At 33.9% G+C, this 25,907-nt stretch overlaps 1 pseudogene; it reads left to right on the top strand.

The window, feature by feature from the left end:
• The first annotated feature begins 313 nt into the window (after nt 1–313).
• The window catches only part of LOC111718584, a 131,672-nt pseudogene continuing 106,078 nt past the window's right edge, over nt 314–25,907 (top strand).

Genomic DNA, 25,907 nt, shown 5'->3' with positions numbered 1-25,907 from the left:
TTTTACATACCAACCATCCTAACCTATACCACCCCCTGTTGTTTTTTTTAAAAGGCATTTTGGCTCCCCTTCCCTAAGATCTCAGGCATAGTTGTCAGTAAGGAATTAGGTTGGGGTTCTTATAAAGAAACTAGAGATATCGGTAATGCTAATTCACATTTCCAAAGTGCTTTAAAGTATAAAGTGTTTTCTTTGTAAAAGTCCTGTGAGATAAGTAGTCAAGTTACACCTGGTTTACAAAATAAAATAAAATATTATTTAACAAACCAGTCACCATATATTACAGTTTGTTTTTGATGGCATCACCGCAATAATGTTTGTGTCCAGTTCTGTATCCAAACCTCTGGATGCTTTGTCAGCAGACCACATTAGAACTACTAAGGTCAAGACCTTTAGACTAGAACAAGCTGGAGACCTGCTCCTAAGGCAGTTCATTGTGTCTATAGTAGTTACTGCTTTCAGAGTCAGCCTTTCTCTCTCACACTGCACCTGAAAATCCTTTTGGGGTTAAATAGAATGTGACTAACCAGAGTAGGTTTCCCAACCCTTTTTAAGTTTATATGAGAGCGAGTAGCTCAGGGGTCTTTAACCTTATTTGTATCATGGACCTCCCTGGAAGAGCCTATGGACCCCTTCTTAGAATAGTTTTTAGATGCATAAACTATACATAGCATTACAAAGAAAAATTAAGTCTTTTAAAACAACATTTTTTTAAACAAAATTCAATTCAAACCTGTTTTAAACAAAACCTGTTTATACACCCAAGTTACTCTTGTTCAAGATGACCAGATATTCACTAACATTCATGATCATCCAAGATTTAATGGGAATGTTTCAGAGATCCATCATAATTCTGCTTTTTATTACCCAGAGCCCAGGAGTATGTTAAACCAGGTCCCCTACAGAGACAATGAAAGCCTGACTAAGACTAAACTGGAAATGTGAAAATATACTCTGAAAGCCTGGATCCAAAAAGAAAAGCCATTTGGATGAGTGAAAAGAGAAGTGGATGGATCTAACCTTAAATCCCAGTTCTTTCACTAGCTAGCAATGTGGCCTTGAGCAACATGTAGGGGTTTGGACAAAATGTTTGTTTTTTTCCAGCTCAGACACTCTATGTTCTATATTCTTAGGTCCCTTTTAGTTCTAAAATTCAGTTTTGAGTTTCTTTTTGGCTCCAACATTCTACAATCTATGTTCTAATATCCCTTTTAGCTTTTTTTTTCTGTGATATAAACAGACCATCTTCCCTCTCCCTCTTCTTTCTCATAAACCTAACATGCACTTAATAGTTCCTCTTCCTTATGGCTGTTTAAAATTAGGAAGAATTCTGAGACTCTGTGAGATGCCACCCAGAATCTTTTACAAACAATTTCTGCATTAGTTATAAAAAGGAGCCTACAGAATCTTGGAAATTGTAACAGTAACAAAAACAATAGCCAGCTATTATAAAATATAATGTGTATGTATATATATAAAACATACATATATATATTTATTATATATAACATGAAATATAATATAATGCCTTATGGTTTGCATAAGTCAAGGAAATTAACTCTTTTTCTAACCCTGGGCTTCTGATGGGAACAAAAGTAGCATCAGGTAAACATTTACTTACAATCTAGGTCCTACATTGTGAAGTCTGAGGCATTATTCTGAATGCCACTTGTCCCTTACTTAATAAAGCTGGTATGTTTGCTAGATTACATTATTAACAAGGCAGGACAGAGCAGAAAGAGAACTGAACTTGGTCCCAGAAAATCTGAATTTGCGCTCATTGTGGGTTACCTTGGCTCCTTCTGTGACTATTCCCTTCTCAATAAACTCCATTGGCTCCCAACTACCTCTAGGGTCAAATTGAAGTTCATCCATTTGGAGGAACTCCATAACTTGGTCTCTTCCTAACTTTCCAGGCTTCTTATATATTATGTTTCTCCATGAACTCCTCAGCCTAGATATACTGTATGGTTCTATTTGCTGCACTTTACCAATAATGTTCCATCTCCTGTCTTCAAGTCTTTGTATTGATCATCTTTCATATTTGTAATACTATATTTCCTCAGCTTCTCCTCTTAGAATACTTGGCTTCCTTCAAGATTCAGTTCAAACTCTACCTTCTGAAGGAGGTCTTTCCTAATACCCCCAGGTGCTAATATCTTTCCTTAAAAGGCTAATTCATATATCTTTGTATATAGTTTGCATATACCAATAAAGATACATATTTATTGCTCATCAAAATATAAATCCTTTGACGCCATAAATTGGTTTTTGTTTTGTTTTTGCTTTTGCTTTTACTTTTGCATTGTATCCCCAGTGCTTAGGACAAAACTAGTCACATAGTAAGCCCTTACTAAATTCTTGTTGAATGAGATAATTCAGGTCAATACCAATAGACTTGTGATAGAGCCTTCTGCATCCAGATAGAGAACTATGGGAACAGAGAATGGATGACATTATATTTGCATCTTTTTATTATTGTCTACTTGCCTTTTTTTTTGGGGGGGGGGGTTGGTCTTTCTCATTTTTTCCCTTTTGATCTGATTTTTTTTTTAATGCAGCATGATAAATGTGGAAATATGTTTAGAACTGTGTAATGTTTGGGCAAGCTTTCTGGAGGTCTTCTGGAAGGGCCTTGGTCTCAGCAGGATAGTCACCACAAGGATGGACAGGAATGGTTTCTAAAGTCTTTATTGTCTCCTTCACAGTCTGTATCTGTCATAATCTGACCCAGTCTCCTTTAGCAGTCTGCCAGTCTCAACCAGTCTTAGTCTCATTCTGACTCTATCCCCAATTCTCTCAGCTCTTAAATACCCTATTACAATTACATCATTACAGTATACTGAGTATAAGCCAATCTAGAGTGATGATATCATTACATCAAACTAGAGTGATTATATCATATATTAAACTAGAGTGATTATATCATTATATCTTATTAGATATATGTGAACTAGAGAACCATTATCTCATCAGTTCCACTGAGTTAACATCTTGTTTCAAGTATACTTCTTTCAAGTATACTTCTCCAACATTCCAGCCCTCTACAGAGCTGTACGTGTTTAACCTATATTGGATTATTTGCTAGGAGAGAGGGGAGGGAGGAAAGGGAAGGAGAAAAATATGGAACACAAGGTTTTGCAAGGATGAATACTGAAAACTATCTTTACATGTATTTTGAAAAATAAAAAGCTATTATTTTATTTTCTTTTTTCTTTTTATTATTTAATAGCCTTTTATTTACAGGTTATATGTATGGGTAACTTTACAGCATTGACAATTGCCAAACCTCTTGTTCCAATTTTTCCCCTCTTTCCCGCACCCCCTCCCCCAGATGGCAGGATGACCAGTAGATGTTAAATATATTAAAATATAAATTAGATACACAATAAGTATACATGTCCAAAACGTTATTTTGCTGTACAAAAAGAATCAGACTCTGAAATATTATACAATTAGCCTATGAAGGAAATAAAAAATGCAGGTGGGCAAAAATATGGGGATTGGGAATTCAATGTAATGGTTCTTAGTCATCTCTCAAAGTTCTTTTGCTGGGTGTAGCTGGTTCAGTTCATTACTGCTCCATTGGAAATGATTTGGTTGATCTCATTGCTGAGGATGGCCAAGTCCATCAGAATTGGTCATCATATAGTATTGTTGTTGAAGTAAATAATGATCTCCTGGTCCTGATTGTTTCACTCAGCATCAGTTCGTGTAAGTCTCTCCAGGCCTTTCTGAAATCATCCTGTTGGTCATTTCTTACAGAACAATAATATTCCATAATATTCATATACCACAATTTATTCAGCCATTCTCCAACTGATGGGCATCCATTCAGTTTCCATTTTCTAGCCACTACAAAGAGGGCTGCCACAAACAGTCATGCACATACAGGTCCCTTTCCCTTCTTTATGATCTCTTTGGGATATAAGCCCAGTAGTAACACTGCTGGATCAAAGGGTATGCACAGTTTGATAACTTTTTGAGCATAGTTCCAAACTGCTCTCCAGAATGGTTGCATTGGTTCACAACTCCACCAACAATGCATCAATGTCCCAGTTTTCCCGCATCCCCTCCAACAATCATCATTATTTTTTCCTGTCATCTTAGCCAATCTGACAGGTGTGTAGTGGTATCTTAGAGTTGTCTTAATTTGCATTTCTCTGATTAATAATGACTTGGAGCATCTTTTCATATGACTAGAAATAGTTTCAATTTCTTCATCTGAGAATTGTCTGTTCATATCCTTTGACCATTTTTCAATTGGAGAATGGCTTGATTTTTTATAAATTAGAGTTAATTCTCTATATATTTTGGAAATGAGGCCTTTATCAGAACCTTTGACTGTAAAAATATTTTCCCAATTTATTGCTTCCCTTCTAATCTTTTCTGCATTAGTTTTGTTTGTACAAAAACTTTTCAGTTTGGTGTAATTGAAATTTTCTATTTTGTGATCAGTAATGATCTCTAGTTCTTCTTTGGTCATAAAGTCCTTCCCCTTCCACAGGTCTGAGAGGTAAACTATCCTGCGTTCCTCTAATTTATTAATAATTTCATTCTTTATGCCTAGGTCATGAACCCATTTTGACCTAATCTTGGTGTACAGTGTTAAGTGTGGATCAATGCCTAGTTTCTGCCATATTAGTTTCCAATTTTCCCAGCAATTTTTATCAAACAGTAAGTTCTTATCCCAAAAGCTGGGGTCTTTGGGTTTGTCAAAGACTAGGTTGCTATAGTTGTTGACTGTTTTATCCCTTGAACCTAACCTATTCCACTGATCAACTAATCTATTCCTTAGCTAATACCAAATGGTTTTGGTAACTGCTGCTCTATAATATAATTTTAGATCTGGTACAGCTAAGCCACCTTCATTTGATTTTTTTTTCATTAATTCCCTTGAAATTCTTGACCTTTTGTTTTTCCATATGAATTTTGTTGTTATTTTTTCTAGGTCATTAAAATAGTTTTTTGGGAGTCTGTTTGGTATAGCACTAAATAAATAGATTAGTTTAGGTAATATTGTCATCTTTATTGTATTTGCTCGCCCTATCCAAGAGCATTTAATATTTTTTCCAATTGGTTAGGTCAGACTTAATTTGTTTGAAAAGTGGTCTGTAATTTTGCTCATAAAGTTTTGATTTTCCCTTGGCAGATAGATTCCTAAATATTTTATATTATCAGTAGTTACTTTAAATGGAATTTCTCTTTGTAACTCTGACTGTTGGATTTTGTTAGTGATATATAAGAATGCTGATGACTTATGTGGGTTTATTTTATTACCAGCAACTTTGCTAAAGTTGTGGATTATTTCTAATAACTTTTTAGTAGAATCTCTGGGGTTCTCTAAGTATACCATCATGTCATCGGCAAAGAGTGATAATTTGGTTTCCTCATTGCCTATTCTTATTCCTTTAATCTCTTTCTCAGCTCTTATTGCCAAAGCTAGCATTTCTAATACAATATTAAATAGTAACAGTGATAGTGGGCAACCTTGTTTCACTCCAGATCTTATTGGGAATGGTTGCAGTTTGACTCCATTACATATGATATTTACTGATGGTTTTAAATAGATGCTGCTGATTATTTTAAGGAAAAGTCCATTTATTCCTATACTCTCAAGTGTTTTTAATAGGAATGGATGTTAGATTTTGTCAAATGCTTTTTCTGCATCTATTGAGATGATCATATGGTTTTTGTTAATTTGGTTATTAATGTGGCCAATTATATTGATAGTTTTCCTAATATTGAACCAACCCTGCATTCCTGGTATAAATCCTACTTGATCATAGTGTATTATCCTGGGGATGATTTTCTGTAGTCTTTTTGCTAATATCTTATTTAAGATTTTAGCATCAGCTATTATTATTTTTAAAAAATAAACACTTGTCGATTGAGTGATTGATTGGACAAGTCATTCTTTATTTTGGAGCCTTTAAATCCTTATCCATGAAATGAGAAAAAAAAAGTCTTGCCCCCATAATCTAAGATCCTATATTATTTTTAATATAGGAATAATTCTGTGCTATTATTAGTATTTTGCTATTAGTAGTATGTTACCCAAAAAAACTTTTAATTTTTCATTTGACACATTCATGTTGAGATCAGCCAATAACATGAGGAATATTTATGTCTTCTGGGCTTAAATCTTTCTAACTGACCTTTCTTAGATGTGTCTATTTCTATATAAAAATAGAATCAGCTAGATGGCAGGATCCTCTCTTTATTTGACTAATCTCCAGCTATCTTTATTCATAAAAGGAATCTGTTACCAAGTTGGGGGAAGTTAATAAAGATTAGCCCTTGTGATTACTATTTGCCAGAAGAATTCACATACCACCAATTATAACTGAAAACACTTACCTGTGAAACCAGTAACTGAAACATGGAATTTTAGAGCTGAAAGGAATTTTTATTTTGCAAAGAACTTAAGGGGGACCTAGATAAGGAAAGTCACTTGCCCAATGTTATACTCTGAATAAAATAGCAGGATAAGTACCAGAATGCAGTTGAGTATTTTCACAATCCCAGACTGTCTCCTTGGTTTGACGAAGGTTGATTCACAATAAATCTAAACCCCAACACAATCTTGTTTTGCTAACTCACTAAATCATAAACTCTTGGTGGTAACTTAAGATGCTCTCCTATTTAAAATGTATTACATGAAATTAGAGAAGGATAAAGAAGATAAGAATAAGAGAATGAATAGAATTGTGGAGGAACTAGTTAATTTGAGTAGGTAAGAAAGCAAGGAGATGAAACAGTGTGGTCCTGTGGATACTGTATTAGACCAAAAGTCAGAAAGAACTAGGTAATAACTACCTTTGCTACGTATACTAGCTGTGGGACTGCCAGGCAAATCACATAAGACCCATCTATTAAAAATATATACATTATCTATCCCACAGTCCTGGTGGTATGAAACAATGAGTTAAAAAACCTTTATAAAACTTGAGTGTTCTATAAATCTTAGTTGTAATTTTCTTCACATTTTAAACTATTTCTTACTCAGAGGGGAGCACTATATAAGAACAGAAATAAAACAAAAATTGTAATCAAAGGACTTGGGCTAGAATCTCATTTTGCTGGTTATTAGACAATTAACTAGCATTTATTAAGCATTTATGATATTCCAATCATTGTGCTAAGTTCCAGGCACTGTGCTAAATGCTGGGAATTCAAAGAAAGTAAAAAAACAATCCTTGCTCCCTAGGAACTCACACTCCATTTGGGGAGACAATATGCAAATAACTATGTCAAACAAGACAAATATAGTTCAAAATAGGGAAGTAATTAGGATTAAGAATGAATGGGAAAGGCTTTGTGTAGAAGGTTGGACTGTTTCTTGAGAGACTTTCGGAAACACAATCTCAGTTTTCCCCTTTGTAAAAATGGAGAAGGCTGGATTAAAGCATTTCTAAATTTCCAATCAGTTTCAAATTTTACAATTTTTTCTTCATCCCCTACTAGCACAACAGGGAGAATAGTGAAGCTGAACTGTAGAAAGAAAAGTATGTATATATGTGTGTGTGTATATATATATATATATATACACACACACATGTTGCACACCATTCATAGTTTTTTCATGCTTGAAAACACTGCATAGTCATTTGTTGGTGTATTAGAAATAGTCTCTTTAGGGCACTGTATACATTAAAGAAGAAACCAGAAGAATAAACAGCTGAGTGAAGAAGCTGTCCTAATTGGGATATGAGTTGTTATTTCTGTCTGCTATGTCTGCTACTCTCTAGGGAGATGGCCAATGAGGAAAAAGTCCCCAATATACTACACCTCCACCCCTGGGTATGTGTATCTGAGCCCTAATGTGTATCATTGGCCCAGAGTCTGAGCTGAAAAAAAAAAAATCGGTGGTGGCTCAGTATTAGATATATAGGTATGATGAATCTTTTCATTTCTATTTGACATAATTCTATTGGGGGGAGGAGTGGTTGGGGGGGTCAGATACTCTCTACCCACCCCATATTTCTCTTTCCTTCATTCATTCTTCCTTCCTTCCTCCTTTTCCTTTTGCCCTCCTTTCCTCTTTTCTTTCTTTTTTTCCTTCTTCCTTCCTTCCTTCTTTTCTTTCCTCCCCCCTCTTTTCTTTCCCCATTCCCTTCCTTCTCTCCTTTCTTCCTTTTCCTTCCTTCCCTGCTTCCTTCCCTCTTTCTTTCCCTCCTTCTTCCTTCCTTTCTGCCATTTAAAAGTTTTATTATTCTTTTCCTTTTTTTTTTTTTATAACCCTGTTGTTTTTGTTCAGTTGTTCCAGTAATGTTCAACCCTTTGTGACCCCATTGGAGGTTTTCTTGACAAAGATAATGAAGTCATTTGCTATTTCCTTCTGCAGTTCCTTTTTTAAATTATTTTTTTAATTAATTATAGCTTTTTATTGACAATAAATACACATGGGTAATTTTTTTTTTACAACATTATACCTTGCACTCACTTCCGTTCTGATTTTTCCCTTCCCTCCCTCTACCCTCTCCCCTAGATGGCAGGCAGGCGGTCGGTCTTATACATGTTAAATATGTTATAATATAATCCTAGATACAACATGTGTGTGCAGAACCGAACAGTTCTCTTGTTGCACAGGGAGAATTGGATTCAGAAAGTAAAAATAACCTGGGAAGAAAAACAAAAATGCAAACAGTTTACGCTCATTTCCCAATGCTCCTTCTCTGGGTGTAGCTGCTTCTGTCCATCATTGATCAATTGGAACTGAATTAGATCTTCTCTTTGTCAAAGAAATCCACTTCCATCAGAATACACCCTCATACAGTATCGTTGTTAAGGTATATAATGATCTCCTGGTTCTGCTCATTTCACTCAGCATCAGTTCATGTAAGTCTCTCCAAGCCTCTCTGTATTCATCCTGCTGGTCATTTCTTACAGAACAATAATATTCCATAACATTCATATACCATAATTTACCCAGCCATTCTCCAATTGATGGGCATCCATTCATTTTCCAGTTTCTGGCCACAACACAAAGGGCTGCCACAAACATTTTGGCACATACAGGTCCCTTTCCCTTCTTTAGTATCTCTTTGGGATACAAGCCCAGTAGTAATGCTGCAGTTCCTTTTTACAGATAAGAAAACTAAGGCAAACGGGGTTAAGTGACTTGCTTACAGCCACACAGCTAAAAGTATCTGTTTGATACTTTTAGTAAAGTAAAAGTCTGAATTTGAATTCAGGTCTTCCTAACTGGAAGGAACTCCAGTGTTCTCTCCACTGAGCCACTGGCTGCATCTACAGGAGTAAGTAAATTGCCCAGGGTCACATAGTCAACCAAGTATCTGAGGCCAGATTTGAACTCAGGAAGATGAGTTTTCCTGATCCCAAGCCCAATGCTGTCTCTACTGTACCACTTACCCACCCTACCAGTGATTTTTATCACTGTCACATTCCAGTGATTCCTTGCCCTGTCTCTTTTACTCTAACAAATAAGCACAATCAAGTAAAACAAACTAATATACTATGTCTAAAAAATGCTATTTCGTTTTACATCTGTAGTCCACCACCTCTCTACCAAAAGATAGGAAGCATGTTCCACCATCAGTATGCTGAAGCCATGACTGATCATGGCATTGTTCAGAGTTCTAAAATCTTGCAGTGTTGTTTTCTTTTACATTATTGTGGTCACCATCTAAATTATTCTTATGCTTCAACTTACTGAGCTCTGAAACAATTTATAATATACATATTTAAGTTACATTTTAAGGTTTGCAAAGCATTTTACATATGTTATGGCATTTGATCCTAACAATATTCCCATATTTAACACCCATTTTACAGATGAAGAAATTGAGTTAGAGAAATTACATGACTTGTCCAGGATTATATAGTTAGAAAGTATCTAAGGCAAGATTTGAATTCAAGACTTCCTGACTCTGGATTCAAAGCTCTAACCTATTGTATAATCCAGCTACATGGACTTAATATATTTCCCTGAGTTTTTAATATTTGTAACTTGGATGTGGTTGTAGAAATCGCCCTCTATCAAGGCAGATCTCAGTAAGCTTTGTACTTTATAATTTTAGAAAGTTGTGTGAGGCATCTAAAGGATAAGTGATTGACACAGGCTCTGATGTGTTGCTAATTGGTCTTGAATCCAACTCATTCTAATTGTGAGACTAGCTCCTTACTCAGTATGTCTTGCTACCTGTCTGCTGTTTTTTATACCAGAGTGTGACCTACCTTCAAAGTAAGATGAAGGTCACTGCTTTTTTCTTATAATAGCCATGAGGGGTTATAATTATATTAATGGAATATATGATAATGCCCTATTTTACAGACAAGGAAATAGAGGACTAGAAATGTAAGGTGAGTTGTTTATAGCTTTATACTGCCACATGAATTGTAGTTTTAAGGATATGAATCTGGATTCCAAAGGAAAGTCACATCTCTGAGCAATTGCTCTTTTTTTTTTAATTTTTAATAGCTTTTTATTTACAAGTTATATGCATGGGTAATTTTACAGCATTGACAATTGCCAACCTTTTGTTCCAATTTTTCCCCTCCTTCCCCCACCCCCTCCCCTAGATGGCAGGATGACCAATACATGTTAAATATATTGAAGTATAAATTAAATACAAAATAAGTATACCTGTCCAAACCGTTATTTTGCTGTACAAAAAGAATCGGACTCTGAAATATTGTATAATTAGTCTGTGAATGACATCAAAAAATGCAGGCAGGCAAAAATATAGGGATTGGGAATTCAATGTAATAGTTCTTAGTCATCTCCCAGAGTTCTTTTGCTGGGTGTAGCTGGTTCAGTTCATTACTGCTCCATTAGAACTGATTTGGTTCATCTCATTGCTGAAGATGGCCAGGTCCATCAGAATTGATCATCATATAGTATTGTTGTTGAAGTACATAATGATCTCCTGGTCCTTGAGCAATTGCTCTTAATGGGGAAAGTAGCCCCTTACCAGGTTGGCTACTTCCCACCAAACTCTTATTACTACAAAAGATTATCATAGTGATTTATTTGAGGGGTTTTTTTTGTCTACATTATTTCTTTCATTGCATTAATGTAATCAATAAAGCAACACAGTAACCTGTCACTCTTAAGACCAGGACAGAATACCTCTTATTCCTCTAAAAGGAATACTGCTACAAAAAGACATAGAGGGTTTTGTTGAGTGGGCAATTGATGGCAGTAAACTTTGTTGAGTGAAACTAACCACCATTCTGAGTTAACAGAGCTTTGGGTATCCATTATAATAGATAAGAATATTACCAGTAAAATTCAACTCTCTCAGTAGGTATACAGTGATTAAGTCCTAAAGAATCTTTCACATAACCTAGGGTAGAACCTCAAATTTATTAGCTATGGTAAAAGTTGAACCATTTCTATTTACACATTATACTAGTCTGTACTCAAAACTATTTCAAGAAAACATTTCAGCATTGTTATTTTGCAAGTTAATCTGGATTCTGAAGAAAACTTTTACGATCAAAGCATTTAAGTGTTCTTTTTTAACAGAACACTTAAATATATGGAAGATGATGATAGTAAAGGTGTCATTATCTCAACATAACATTTAAGAATAAATACCAGCTATACTTTACAAACTTATTCTTGTACAACTGAGCGTAATCTATGCAAGTTTATAAACACATTAAGGTATTCTTTTTTTTTTTTTTTTTTTGATACTGATTTCTTTCATCAACAAATATGGTGAAATACTGTCATAGCAATGCTTCTGACAATAGAATGAAAATTAGATAATTCTTGCATATAAAGAGACAAGCTCTTCCTGTTATCTACAAAGTAATTATTCACACCTTTCTTTCTCAAGCTGCTAAACTGTTTTTATTGTCAGTATTTAATAATATATAGGTAAGAACATTTTCCTTTCCACTGTCATATATTTGTTGCTGTATAGGAAAAACAATCAAATACAACTAGCTTAATTTAGAATAAAACTTAAAAATTTTTTTCTAATGCTAAGTTTTTATTCATTTCTTGGGTAGTATGAATAATAAATATTGAGGAAACCCATTTATCTAAGCAACATAATAAACAGAAATTGGAGATATTTTGCAGATTAAAATATACCCCTAAAAATACATGAGTAAATATATTTATCAGCTGAGAACTATGATCTCTGTTGAACTTAAGAAGGAACAAATTCACACACAGTAGAAAGATCCTAAGAAGTTTCTAGAATTGCAAGTCCTAGAAGTCAAACAACATGATGTGACAGAGTTCTGAAGGCTCTAGTCCACCATTCAAAAACCTCAGATCAGTTTTCTTTGTGGAGCTCTTCTCTTCCCAAATGTCTCCAAAGTTCCCCCCAACAAACTGGAATAAATTCTTTAAAACAAGTATCAAGATTGACATTTCTCTCCTTTTTATGGGACACTCAACACAGAGATGATCTTCTACTAAAGAGCTCCAGGCTTGGGTGAAAAGAGGGTTACAGTACTACTACAAAAATTGTGGCTATAAATATCTCATATGAATGTGAGCCATATATGCTAACTCAAGCTATCATTGAATTAAAGAATACGTACAGATATAGTGATTTTTTTTAGCATAATTCCAAATGATTTTCAAAAATTGTTGGACCTTCCCCAACAATAGAGTAGCTATCTTGCTATATGTATATTTTGGTCTGTTTATCATTTTTGCCAATCTAATAGATATAAAATAAAGCTTCAGGTGCTTTAATTTTCACATATTTTATTCACTAATTCTCTGTAATATACTTTCTTTTAATCACTGGGGCAGCAAGACATAAGCCTTTGAGAAACTGTGTGATCCCAGGCAGGTAGCTTACCTTTGCCAGGTTCAGTTTCCCCATTTGTAAAATGTCCCTCTTAGAGTTATGATGATGATCAAATGAGATAATAATTGTAAAGTGCCTGGCACATAGAAGGTACTAGGAAAATGTCAGCTTTCATTAGCGATTAGTTGTTGGTAGCTTGCATTCCTTCTGTCAAAAACTGCCCCAATATATTCTTTGGCTATAGTTTTGTGTGTGTGTGTGTGTGTGTGTGTTTTATTATCTACATTAGATTAAATATGGTACAATCTCATTCTGCCCTTTTAATTGAAATTTTTATTCATAACAGAGTTAATAGGGAAACTATCTTCTTAATAATGACAATGATGATAATAATAATGATTCACACTTACCTACTACTTCTGCTCATGACAACTATGAGAGGAAAATATATTATTGGTACAATTTTGTTATGCTCATTTTACAAATGTAAAAACACAAGAATCGTGAAATGATTTGTCCAGTCACATAGTAAGCATTAGATCTGCTATTTACCAATGCAATTTAGTATTTTCAAATATTATCTTATATTTCTTTATAATTATCTGGTCTTCTTAGGTTAACAATTTTTTTTTTCAATTACAAGATAGTGTAGACTCAAAGATTTGCTGAAGCCAGCTCAAACTTTTCAGTGTGAGCATTTATGTTTTAGAATCAATGAACACTACAAATCAGAACTTGACTTATTGTTTTGTTGACTGTCTAGACAGAAGAAAAGTGATGATAAAAATGTTAATAGTGAAGATTAAACTTAAAAGTGTGTTTGGTGTATATATTTTTCTTGGATAGTCAGTTATTAAATACTTATCAGCATACCCTAGATTGGCTATCAAAAGACCTGGGTTCTGATCTCCTATTTTTTTTTCCCCATAAGACCACGGGCAAATCATTTCTCCTCTCTCTTTTATCTATAAACTTCAATATATTACTTAATCAACAAACATTTTCCTACACATCAAAATAAATTATTTCATTTTCCCAATAAACATTCATAATCAAGGATCTGATTTCCTAGATTGCAACCTTATATGTAACTTTTTGAATTATTTGTATATTTTTTAAAGATTTTACTAATGCATTTTGCTTTTTATGCCACAATTACTTTCTTCTCCATGTTCTACCCCACACACACCCATAATATGCCTAACTTATAAGAGATTTACCCATGGTTGACACAGTTGGTGTCTAAGGTAAGAATCAAACCCAGAGCTTCCTAACTTGGAGCCAGAACTTCATTTATTATGTTAACTGCCACAAAAATGAAGATGATAGTACTTGCCCTTATAATACCTACCTCAGAAGATTATTGTGAAGAAAGAACTTTGGAAATTGCAAAATGCTATGTAAAAAAAGCTATTAGTATTGTTACTACTATCCATACTAAGAATACCCTTAACATACTAAATATTAGTTTATGGAATATTACTGTATTAAAAGTTTAAGAATGATGAAAATAGGGTTCTGTTTAGTGATGAAAAAGAAAATATTTACTTTGAAATAATGAAGTATCTTATCAGAACTGGTAACCCCAAGGTCTTATTAATAATTACAAAAGAACACTTGTGAAGGGATAGTTAATCTCACCGCCAGGTATCTTAGACTTTAGTCATTTCTTCCTGCCTTGGCGCCTAACTGATATCCAGTTAATAAACTGGATATCAACTAGTTTGTGGCATGCTCATTTGCATTCAAAAAAACCCAATGGTAAACTGGAATAATTGTCCAAACTGTAGCTCTTGCCCTCATTTTAAAGTTGTTTTTATTCATTTGCATAATTAAAAGGTGACTTATAAGCAGGAAAAACCAGTTTGATTAACTCCAGAAGCATAATAACTAATGATGCAGAAAACATTTGTCTTGCTTCCAACATGGTGTAATACTCATCAGACTGGTGTCCTAGTTGAGAGTGATTTTGAGAATGATTTCTCACAGTGGCATGTCCAAGGACTGTCACTTAAAACTGATGAGTCTTCCAATGTGCACAAGATGCACAATATAATAAGTATAATAAAGTGTTTAAATGATTATGAGGCCTTTGCAAATTCAAAGTCTGCAGAAATATTTATCCCTAGCTATGGTAACAATAAAATTCCTGGGAGTCAAAGGTTATAATAATAATGAGCAAAACAGAGAGAGAATATGATACAGAGAATAAAGAATTGGCTTTAAAGGCAGAAAAACTTGGGATTGATCTCTCCTCTAACATATGCAAACTGTACGGCAAGTTATTTGACCTCTCCATATCCACTGGCAATGATAAGATTAAAAATTGCACAACCGCTGCGTACCTGTATTGAGAGGAGGTTTTTTTTTTTTGACAAGAATTCCCTTTATCAATGAAATCATAGGTACAGATTGAATACATACATAGATGTGATGGTATAAATATAAATATGTATGTACATGCATGTGTATATATATTGTGTGTATGTTGCATGTATTTAATGCACACATACAGAGGTAACATGATATGGCACATTCATTGATTCAACAATGAGAAGACCCAGGCTTGAATCTAGTTCTGCTAGGGCAGCTAAGGAGGTATCTATCCTGAAGTTATCAAGACTTATCTTTCTGATTTCAAATTCAGCCTCAGACACTTCCCAGCTGTGCGACTCTGGCCAATTCATTTAACCCTGTTTGCCTTAGTTTCCTGATCTGTAAAATGACTGGAGAAGGAAATGACAGACTAGTCTGGTATCTTTGGAAAAAACCCTAAAAATGGAGTCACGAAAAGTCACACACTACTAAAACAACTGAACACCATCATCACCATCTATTGAATTAAAATGCTTTTTGAGATAATTTTTGAAAATGTCATCTTGTAGGCTAGTCTAAATACAACTCTCCCTTCCCTTCCCCCCCTATTTTTTTCCTCTTAAGAGCACATTTTGGTAGAAACTTTATCCTTCCCCCACTGAGGAAAAATCTTGATATGTTTTTAAAAGATGCCTGATAAGTAATAGCAAGAAAGTAAGTTCTATATAATTATGTATCCCCTACAATAACTAGTCTTTCCTGATTTTTTTCCCGCCATTATCATCTAAAATCTTGTCATCACTATTCATAGATAGGATCATAGCTAAAAAGAATCTTCAAGATCTTAGACTGACTCCCTCATTCTTCAAAGGAAAAAACTAAACTTTAACAAGATTAAGTGATTAGCACAAGGTCATACAGTGGTAGTTGGGATTTCAATCCATGATCTCTCATTCCAGATCCAAAACTCTTAACTTCTGTCCACAATACAGTCTGCTCCTGAGATACAAATAGGAATGACTCAGAAAGCATTTGTCCAAACCAAAAGTACAACACATGTTTCTGTGGTCTCCTCCAAAGCCCTAACTAAATAATTTGCAATGCAATGTATTTTATGTCCCTTATTTGTTAGAATACATTTCAAATTTATCAGCAGGTAGATGAATATCTTTCCTGTATCAGTTGGAAAATACAAAGAACAGTTTTAAAAGTGCACTCTGCTAAAGCCTTATACTGTCATTCAGTCAAAAAAGCATTTATTAAGTGTCTACTATATGTCAGGCACTTTGCTAAGCAGTAGGGATAAAAAGAAGAAAGGTAAAAGGCAGTCCTTGTCTTTGAAAATTCACATTCTAACAGGGAAGATAATAAGCAAACAAATAACAAGAAAGTAACCAACAGAGGAAATTGCTAAAATTAAGAGGGTAGGAAGAAAGGCTTTCCCTAGAAGGTGGGACTTGAAGGAAGCCATAAGGGAGAAAGAAGGAGAACATTCTTCCAGACAAGGGGAACAGCCAGAGAAAAAGCTCTGAGTCAAGATATGGATATTCAAAGAATAGTTAGGACATCAGTGTCATTGCACTGGCAGGGGGTATAAGAGGATATAAGATAGTGAATGTGAGGTTTAAAAAGACTGGAAAGGTTGGGGACAGGTATGTTGGGACTGAGTTTCAAATGCTAGAGAATTTTGTTATGATTTGTGGAGGTAATAGGAAGCCACTAGAGTTTACTGAATAGGTGAGGGGTGACATAGAAAGATCTGTGCTTTAGATAAAATCACTTTAGTAGCTAAATGGAGGATGTAATAAAGAATGGTGAGGGATTTGTGGCAAGCCAACCAATCAATAAATTATGCAATATTGTCAGTATTAAAGGAGAGAATGGTACATATTTGAACTCTTGTTAATTTGTCAGTCTATAGTTTTATATTTTAATTCTTTTCTTGCTTTTTAAAAAATCCATGAAATTATTTTGCAACTTAGCATATTTTGAGGGTTATCTCAAACTTATTCTTTATATATCTTGTTTTGCATATGATTGTTTGAATGTGCATATTAGACTTTGGGCTCTTTGAGTGCAGAAACTTTTTTCTTTCCTTCATATTCCTGACACTTAGCACAGTGCCTGCTGGTTGACTAGAATTTAGACTAAAGACAATGCAACCTATAACTGATGTTCTTAAGAGCCATATCATTAACATTACAGGAGATCTCAGACCTGGGAAAGACTATGGAGAGAGCATTTAATCCAATATCTTCATTTACAGATAGGAAAATTAAGTTCTAGGGAAGTATGGTATCCTCTATAGGAAACCTTTCCAAATCCCACTTTCTTTCTGTTGGATTTTTCCAATTTATTTGTACATAATTGTATGTATGTTGTCCCTCCTTCCTCCCTTTAGAATTATGAGCTTCTTGAGAGACTATCTTTTGCTTTTCTTTATTCTCCAGCACTTGTCTGGTACATGATAGGCATTTAACAAATATTGATTGACTGATTGTCCCCCATGTTTGTAATAGTTTTCTTCATCACTACCTACTAGTTTCCCTGGCTTTCTTCCAGGACTCAGATGAATTCCATCTTCCCTAAGAATCCTTTAACCCCTTTCATTCTCTCTCTTTTTGAGATTACTTCCTATTTACTTTTATGTATCTTATATGAATCTATTTGCACTGTTGTCTCTGTCATTAGAATGTAAGCTCCCTGAGGGCAAGAACCATGTTTTTTTTTTCTTTTTTCCTTTATATGTACCTCTAGCTTCATATATAGTAAGTCCTTAATAAATGCTTATTGATTTTCAATGTACTGTTGACTGACCTACACATTATATAGATTATGAATTCATATTCCTAGTTAGACCTACAGGCAAGTGGTGGCTTTGGGGTGTCATTTTGATCCTTTCCAAGAATGAAAAACAATGAAAAACATGCACAGGGAAGGGGAGGAGATACATGAAACTCACATTACTGTTTAGCATGTTAGCCAATATGAATACATAATTCATAGGTAACTTTACAAATATTTTTCACTTAGGAATTAGTAAAGAAGTGATTGTATATATATATATATATATATATATATATATATAATATTAATATATATATATATATAGGACTTATAGAAACACATATTTTTAATGTCAGAAAAGAGTACCCTTTAAAGAACAGAGAATATTACCTCATAATATATCAAATTTTATGTGTGATGATAAAGGTTTAAAAGCTTCCAGTAACACAAAACTGGCACAATTTTCAATTTGTACCTAGAACACCTAATTGTCTGAGGCCAGCTTGACATATCAGGATTATTTTGTTTTATGATTACACAGAAATGAACAGAAATGAAATAAAAGACTTCTTTGAGGCATTTTGAGGAAGTGTGTCCATCATATGAAGAGAGTGAGGGATATTTTTAAAGATGGATAGAAAGTCTGAACATTGGTATTGTGAAATGCTAAAAGAAGGCTTCTAAAATACTGGGGTAAATTCTCTAAGGAAAATTAGTAATGAGAATTACACAGAATAAGAATCATAGAGTTCATGGATTTAGAACTGGAAGGGACCTTTCAACCTATCAAGTTTAGCTTCTAACCTCAGAAAACTGTTATTTAGACATGTTAAATGATTTGCTCAGAACTGGTAAATGTCTGAAGCAGGATTCTAATCCATGTCTTCCTGCCTTCAATTCCAGTGATTCATCAATTATATTATGCTGTCATATATAAGCAGGTGCTATAGCTACTGGGGAAGGAAACCACTATCATAATTACTGTGGTTTCTGGGATGGAGCAAACTTCCAAAGGTGAGCACATGGGAACCAATCAGAATCATTGATTTGCATATGCTGTTTATCAAAAAGCAAGTTTCTTGTTTTATCTCCTATGAAGCCAAAGTACATGCTTCACTGGTCTCAATGCTGTTAACAGAAGTTTTTATAAAATTCATTCATTCAACAAATATTTATTGTCTACTCCCTGAATATACTGTACTAGGTGCTAAGGGAGATATAAATATAATGGAGATCAGACATACATTATCAGTTTGCTAAGAAGGTATTATCCACATGGAAAACACTATGAACTTGCTTACAGAAGAATCTAGTAAGGGCCAGAACATATGTGGCCATTCTTCCTTGGACTATCAAATAGCTGGGAGGAGCCTTTTTTCATTGGCTTTCTAGCCAGAATGTCTATCATCTTTAGACAACTTCAAAGAGCATGACATCATTAGCTGGGGTTTTTTTTGCATCATATATATCTGAGGAGCAAGGTGACTCTACTAAAAACCAGTATGCCCATGTAACAAAGTGATATGGGATTTTCTTCCTTGCTTTCCAGAGCCATGTGGTCCCCAAGAAACAGGCCAAGCTATTTGGCCTTTTTGTTGCTTCTATTTTTTTTAGGTGCAGAGAAGGGAATATCCAACCTGGCTGAGAAGTTTAGGCACTGGGATCTCAGAGTTCAAGAATCCAAGCTGTATCCAGTTTAGCAGTTCCCTGAGGAACAAGCTAGGACTCTAAACCAAAAGAACAGTCAGTATTACCTACTTTGGTCATGAACTTGGTAGGACAGATAATAACCTAAATTAAGTTGTAATGTGGTAAGATTAAGTGGTATAAAGAAGATTATAATTCATGTTAACAGAAATTTTTATACTTTTTTCATGCTATATTTTTTAAGTAAAATATTCTTTTGTTAAAGTTAATCAGTATCAATTGAACACTAATCTCTGGGGTCCCCAAAATGAGAGGAACACCATGAGGGTTTGAGCCAATGATAAAAAAAAAAAGTAATCCCAAACTTCTCAATGCCTGAGAACCCATAGGAGAGGAAAGTATAAGAGGTCTGGCCTTAAGAAAGGTTGCATAAGTTAGCTATGCTGTACAAAGATAAAAAAGCATAATTTAGAGAAAAGATCAATCAGACTTAGTTTATTTTCTACAAATGCTAATGTTGTCTTCACAACTCAACAATAAGATGTGAACTGGCTAATCTGAAAACACTATTAGACATTTGAAAATATTGTTTTCAAAGAAAATTATAACAATGAGATAAAATACTAAAACTCTTGGGATGCAACTTAAGTAGTCATTAGGAAAGCTTTTTTTTTTTTAACTATCTAAATTCTTTCAACAAGAAATAACAACTCTATTAATTTGGTGTGCTACTAAAAAACTAAATTTTTTTTTAAATAACTAAACACAAAATTAGAAATCCTGAAAATCAAAAAGGATATTAAGAAAAATGAAAGCGCAAAAAAAAAAAAAAAATTGAGCTGATAATAAAACTAGAAGCTTGTTTTTATAAACAACTAATAAAATCAAAAAATAGCTAATCTGATTTTCTTAGAGAGAAGAAAATCAAACCATTAAAAATGATAAAAGTAAAATTCACAACAATTAAATACAAAGTAAAGGAAATTAACAGTAACTATTTTCCCCAATTATATGCCAATCAAACTAATAACTTAGATATATATATATAGATAGATATATAATAACTTAGATAAAATAGATGAACAATTTTATAATTATAAAATAACCAGAGTACTAGAACAAGGAATAGAATCATAATTCATAATTGAATAGATTGATAGAATTGAATAGAATCATAATTCATAAGTGAACCCCTAAAGATAAAAACACCAGTACTAGATAAATTTACAATTCCATCAACAATTCAAAAAACAATTGACTCAAATATAGTATGAACTATTTTATAAATGTAGAAAGAAAGAATCCCTCCAAATTCTTTCTACATTGCCAAATATGGCTTTGATGCTTCAGCCAGAGAGACAAAATATAGAAAGGAAAATATAGGCCAGTTTCCCTAATTGAACATAATGCAAAAATACTAACAAGAGTATAAGGTATTAAAAAGATTAAACAGTATGATAAGATTTTTTTTTACCAGTTCTGGATTAATTCAATATGTTGAAAACAATAAATGTAATAGATTGTGATGACCACCCTAGCACCCCAGATACCTCAGAATCAGCTGGAGTCAGGATAAGCAAAAGTCCTTAGTCTTTCTTCTTGGTCTTAGACGCAGGATTGAACAGGATGGAAGCAGAATCTCTGTGACTGCTTCTCCCTCATCTACCGCCCAAGTTACTCTGGCTAGTTTTACTCCACCCCCTAGTCCCTCCTACAGTCCTCTATATACACCAATCATCGAGCCAGCATGGATAGTGAAAGGACCATTTTCCAAGCATATGCCCATAGAGTATTGTCCAATTGGTAGTTAGCCTCAAGTACTCGGCACTCTTGACCTCAGTGCATCGACTCAATAGTTTCAGCCCTCTACAATAGATCATCTTAATAGATGCTGAAAAAACTTTTTTATAAAATCAAATACCCATTTCTGTTTAAAAATATAGTGGAAAGTATAGAACCAAATTAACTTTTTCTTAATAAGAGTAATAACCCTATCTGTATTCAAGAGCTAACAATATATGTAATAGAAAAAAGATAAAGGTCTTCCCAATAAGCTGAGAATAAAGTCTGGACGTCAATCATTGCCATTATTATTTAATAAAATTTTATATATTCTCATTATAGCAATACAAGAAAACTGAGGAATAAGCAGAGGCAAAGAGTAAACAAAACTATTACTTTTTGCAGCTGACATAATTATCTGGAGAGTCTTAAAGAATCAATTGAAATAATAATTTAAGCAAAGTTTCAGGATACAAAATGAACCCACACTAACCTCAGAATTTCTGTATATTACCAATGAAACCCCATTAGGAAGACAGAGAAATTACATTCAAAATAACTGCCTAATATATAAAATATCCTGGGCTCTCTCTCTACCAAGACTCACAGGAATCATTTTAATACAATTGTGAAAAACATTTTATATTCAGATAAACTTAAATAATTGGAGATATTAGTTGATCAGGCTATCTCACTATAGTAAAAATGATACTATGACCAAAGATAATTTACTTATTTAGTGCTATATCAAAAAATTACTTTATAGAGCAAGAAAAAATATATACAAAATTAATCTGGAGGAACAAAAAGTCAAAACAATCAACAAAATAGAAAGAGTAGGAAGTAGGGTTATCAGCACCAATTTTCAAAGTATATTTTAAGCAACAATTACCAAAACTAGTTGATATTGATTAAAAATAGAAAAATCAAGTAGTGAAACCAACTAGGTATACAAGTAGAACCAAATAAACATAGTAACTTAGTTTCTGATAAAAAAAAAAAAAAAAACAAACTTTTAACATTGGAGTAAAAACTCATTATTTGACAAAAATTCCTAGAAAAACTGGAACAAGCAGTCCACAGTGATATACCAACACCTCATATCATATCCAAAGATAAGTTCCAAATGGATGCTTGACTTAGATATAAAAGGTCACATCATAAATGAATTCGAGAAAGAAGGAAACCTTTCTTGACCTCTCAAGTTTTATGGAACAGTTATAAATTGTTTTCTGAAATGACTGACATCAATTCACAGCAGATTTCCTTTTTTCTTTTTTTTTCTTCCTTCCTTCCTTTCCAACTCCAAAGCCCTTAACAATCTTCCTACTTTCGACTTTTCTTAACCTTATTTCTCTTCCATACTCTATAATTCAATAATTGGTTTTCTTGTTATTTATTCTCCTAATGTGACACTTATCTCTGGACTTCATGGTTTTCCAGTGATTGTCCCACATGCCTAAAACAATCTCCCTTCTCGTCTCCATCTCTAGATAATCACTCTCTCTACCCAATACCCTTCTATTTCCAGTACCTTCCTTCTGAGATCACCTCTCATTTATACTGTATACATCTCAACATGTATGTAGAGTTTACATGTTATCTCCTGAACTAGAATGTGAGCTCCCTAACGGCAAGGGCTTTGTTTTTGTCTTTCTTCATATCCTCAACTCTTAGCACATTGGTAGCATATAGCAAATGCAAAATAAATGTTGGCCATTAAGAAAAGTTTCTTGGAAGAGGTAAAAGTTGAACTGAGCAAAGGCAGAGGTAGGACTGGAAGAATTACTTTTGGGCTTTTCTAGTAGATGGAGCATTTATTTGTACCATCTGAAGAAAGCTGACATTTTATTCATATTCTGTTTCTAAATTCACCACAAGACCACAGCCTATAGGATGCTAGTACTGGTTGGTTAACCTTAACAGGTTGCCACATCCTTCCACCCTACTTAGGGTAATTAACTGCATCCTCTTCTCCTTTTCTATCTTTATCATATAGTAGCAGGAAGACTATAGAAAAAAAAAAGTTAGGAATTCAGAATTTGAATCTTGCCTTTATTTCTTACTGGATATATGGGTAAATCACTTCATCTATGAGTTTGAGTCTCAAATTTCTCATTTGTAAAATGAGAATGGTGTTACCTGGTTTACCTAATCCATCAGGATAATGTAAGGGTAAAATAAAGTATAGCTAGGAAAACACTTCAGGAAAGTAAAGAAAAACAGACAAATGCAAGCTATTTCTGTTGGTGTTTTCTTGATCCTATATCATCAGCCTCTGAATTCAAATAGTTTGTTTTCCAAGATATTTTTCTAATATAGACTTGTATCACTATAGACTTAATTTTAGTCACATCACTTCCCTAGAAAAATCCAGTGTATGAAGAATTCCTATTGCCCTGAATATAATATCTAGTTGCATGGACAAAACATAGAGCTTATCCATCAATAGATAGATGAATAGACAAATATATGTTATACACGTGTATGTTGTCTGCATATGTATTTGCATAGACATATAGATATGGATATAAAAAATCTTGCATGGCATGTACGTGCAATAAATTTAGTCTAAAAATGAATAGGAAAATAATAGCCTGGATTGTTTCTGGCAAAATGCACAATGATCCTAATGACCATTCTCCCTGAAATAGAGACCTATCTTTTTAAAAATAAATATTCTTTTATTGATGCCTACGAATACCTAGTCTATAAAGAAATAAGGTTATGAGTTAACCAGAAAGCAATGGAGAAAGAAGGGTAATGGAAAGGTGACATGAATAAGTTTCGTACACAGGATCCTTTCAAATAGGGATTTTTTTTCCATCCTTTTTACTTGTGTCTTTATATGCTTAGCATAGTACCTGAAATAGAGTAGACATAAGAAATATTTTGTGATTGGTTTGTTAATCTGTAGTATGTTGACAGTAAATAAGTGCACAATAGAAGCTATATGGATATTTTGTATGATATATACACATGCAACCACATTTATGTGTATATATATATATGTGTGTTATATATGTATATGTGTCTATAATGTTGCCAGTGTAGTGTAGATATATGTGTGTATGTGTGTATATATGAAATGCAAGTATATAAATATTAAAGGTCATTAGAAAAATGTATGACCTCAAAATGAAATGAACCCATAATGTAGTGAGAACTCCAGAAAGAGGTTCTTTATTTTTATTCACATATAATGTCAAGAAATAGGTCCTTAGTACATTGGTTAGAAAATATGGACAAAAGCTTTATGTTCCTAGATGGGTTTCAATCTGCACTGTTGGAAGGATATCAATAGTATAACACATATCCAAATATAAAAGTACAATTTGTTAAAGCTAGGAGCAATCTCAGAACACAGAATGAATGAATTGGAAGGAGCATAGAACATGGAATATAAAGTATCAGAAGTGGAATGAATGTTAAAATATAGAAAATAAAAGGTCAAAACTGAAAAGCACTTTAAGAAGTATAACAATATCAGAAGTAAAAGGAACCCTAGAACATAAAATGGTATACTTGGAAGAATCTTTGAGTATAAGCAAGGCCTTCATCTTGCAGAAGAGGAAACTAAATCCTATAATAAAGAACAATTGGAGAAGAGCTAATGCTAGAACTTAGGTTCCTTCCTCCTGAATCCAGAGCTTTTCCAACTCCCTTTGCATATAGCCTTCCACAGCAATTCTTCTATTTGTTCTTTCTGTAGCCAAAGCTTCTCACAGGTTAAATGGCTATAATCATCTTTCCTTTTTCTTTCTTTTTTTTTTTTTTTTTTCTTTTTTTTTTTTGCTGAGGCAATTGAAGTTAAATATCTTGCCCAGGATCACACAGCTAGGAAGTGTTAAGTGTCTGAGGCCATATTTGAACTCAGGTCCTCATGACTTCAGGTCTGGTGCTCTATCCACTGCACCACCTAGCTGGCCCCCATAATAATTTTTCCTATCTTACCTGGATGTTTTGAAGACAAAAGGGATAATGAGAGATGTGTCCCTCTTGTAAGGAAGTAGCAGTTTAAAAAAAAAAAATTGATGTTTCAACCAAATGTCTTTGAAGTAACCCAGTAAAATCAAGTACCAACAGGCTTAGAAGGAAAAAGCTGCCTCAGCTTTCTTGGTTTGGTTGTTCAAAGGGGAGGGGGAGGAGAAAAGCCTTGCTTTTCAGCTGCAAGGGATGCTGTCTCTAGGCCTATAGGCCTCACCTGGTAAAAATTCCCCTTGGTTAAAAGGAAGAATCTTTTGGAATGCTGAAGCTCTTGAAAGTTAGTATTTTACTGGAAAGTTAAAGATAAAATTAGGACATAGATAGGTGGGAGGTAGAGATCAAAGAATGACAATATGGTCCAATCCCAGCCACATGATAATGGGCAGATAGATGGCTTACTGATTAAATATCATCTAACCCATGTGACTTGTTGTTTATCCATGCCCTAGCAATAAAAATGTTATTTTATCATTTGCAATGCCTGTAAAATAAAAAATGTAGATCTTTTGCAAATGAATAGAATCTACTACTTCCCCCTTTCTCCTCAAACACAATCATGTTAGGAGTAAGTGGATTCAGAGAGGGGAATTAAACTGGATGATCTATATAGCAATAATCAATGAACATACAATTCAAGCTGCTGAA

This window comes from Sarcophilus harrisii, chromosome 2 (assembly GCF_902635505.1).
Source record: "Sarcophilus harrisii chromosome 2, mSarHar1.11, whole genome shotgun sequence".
In the NCBI taxonomy this organism is placed as follows: Eukaryota; Metazoa; Chordata; class Mammalia; order Dasyuromorphia; family Dasyuridae; genus Sarcophilus; species Sarcophilus harrisii.
This window is presented reverse-complemented; position numbering and strand designations above follow the sequence as displayed.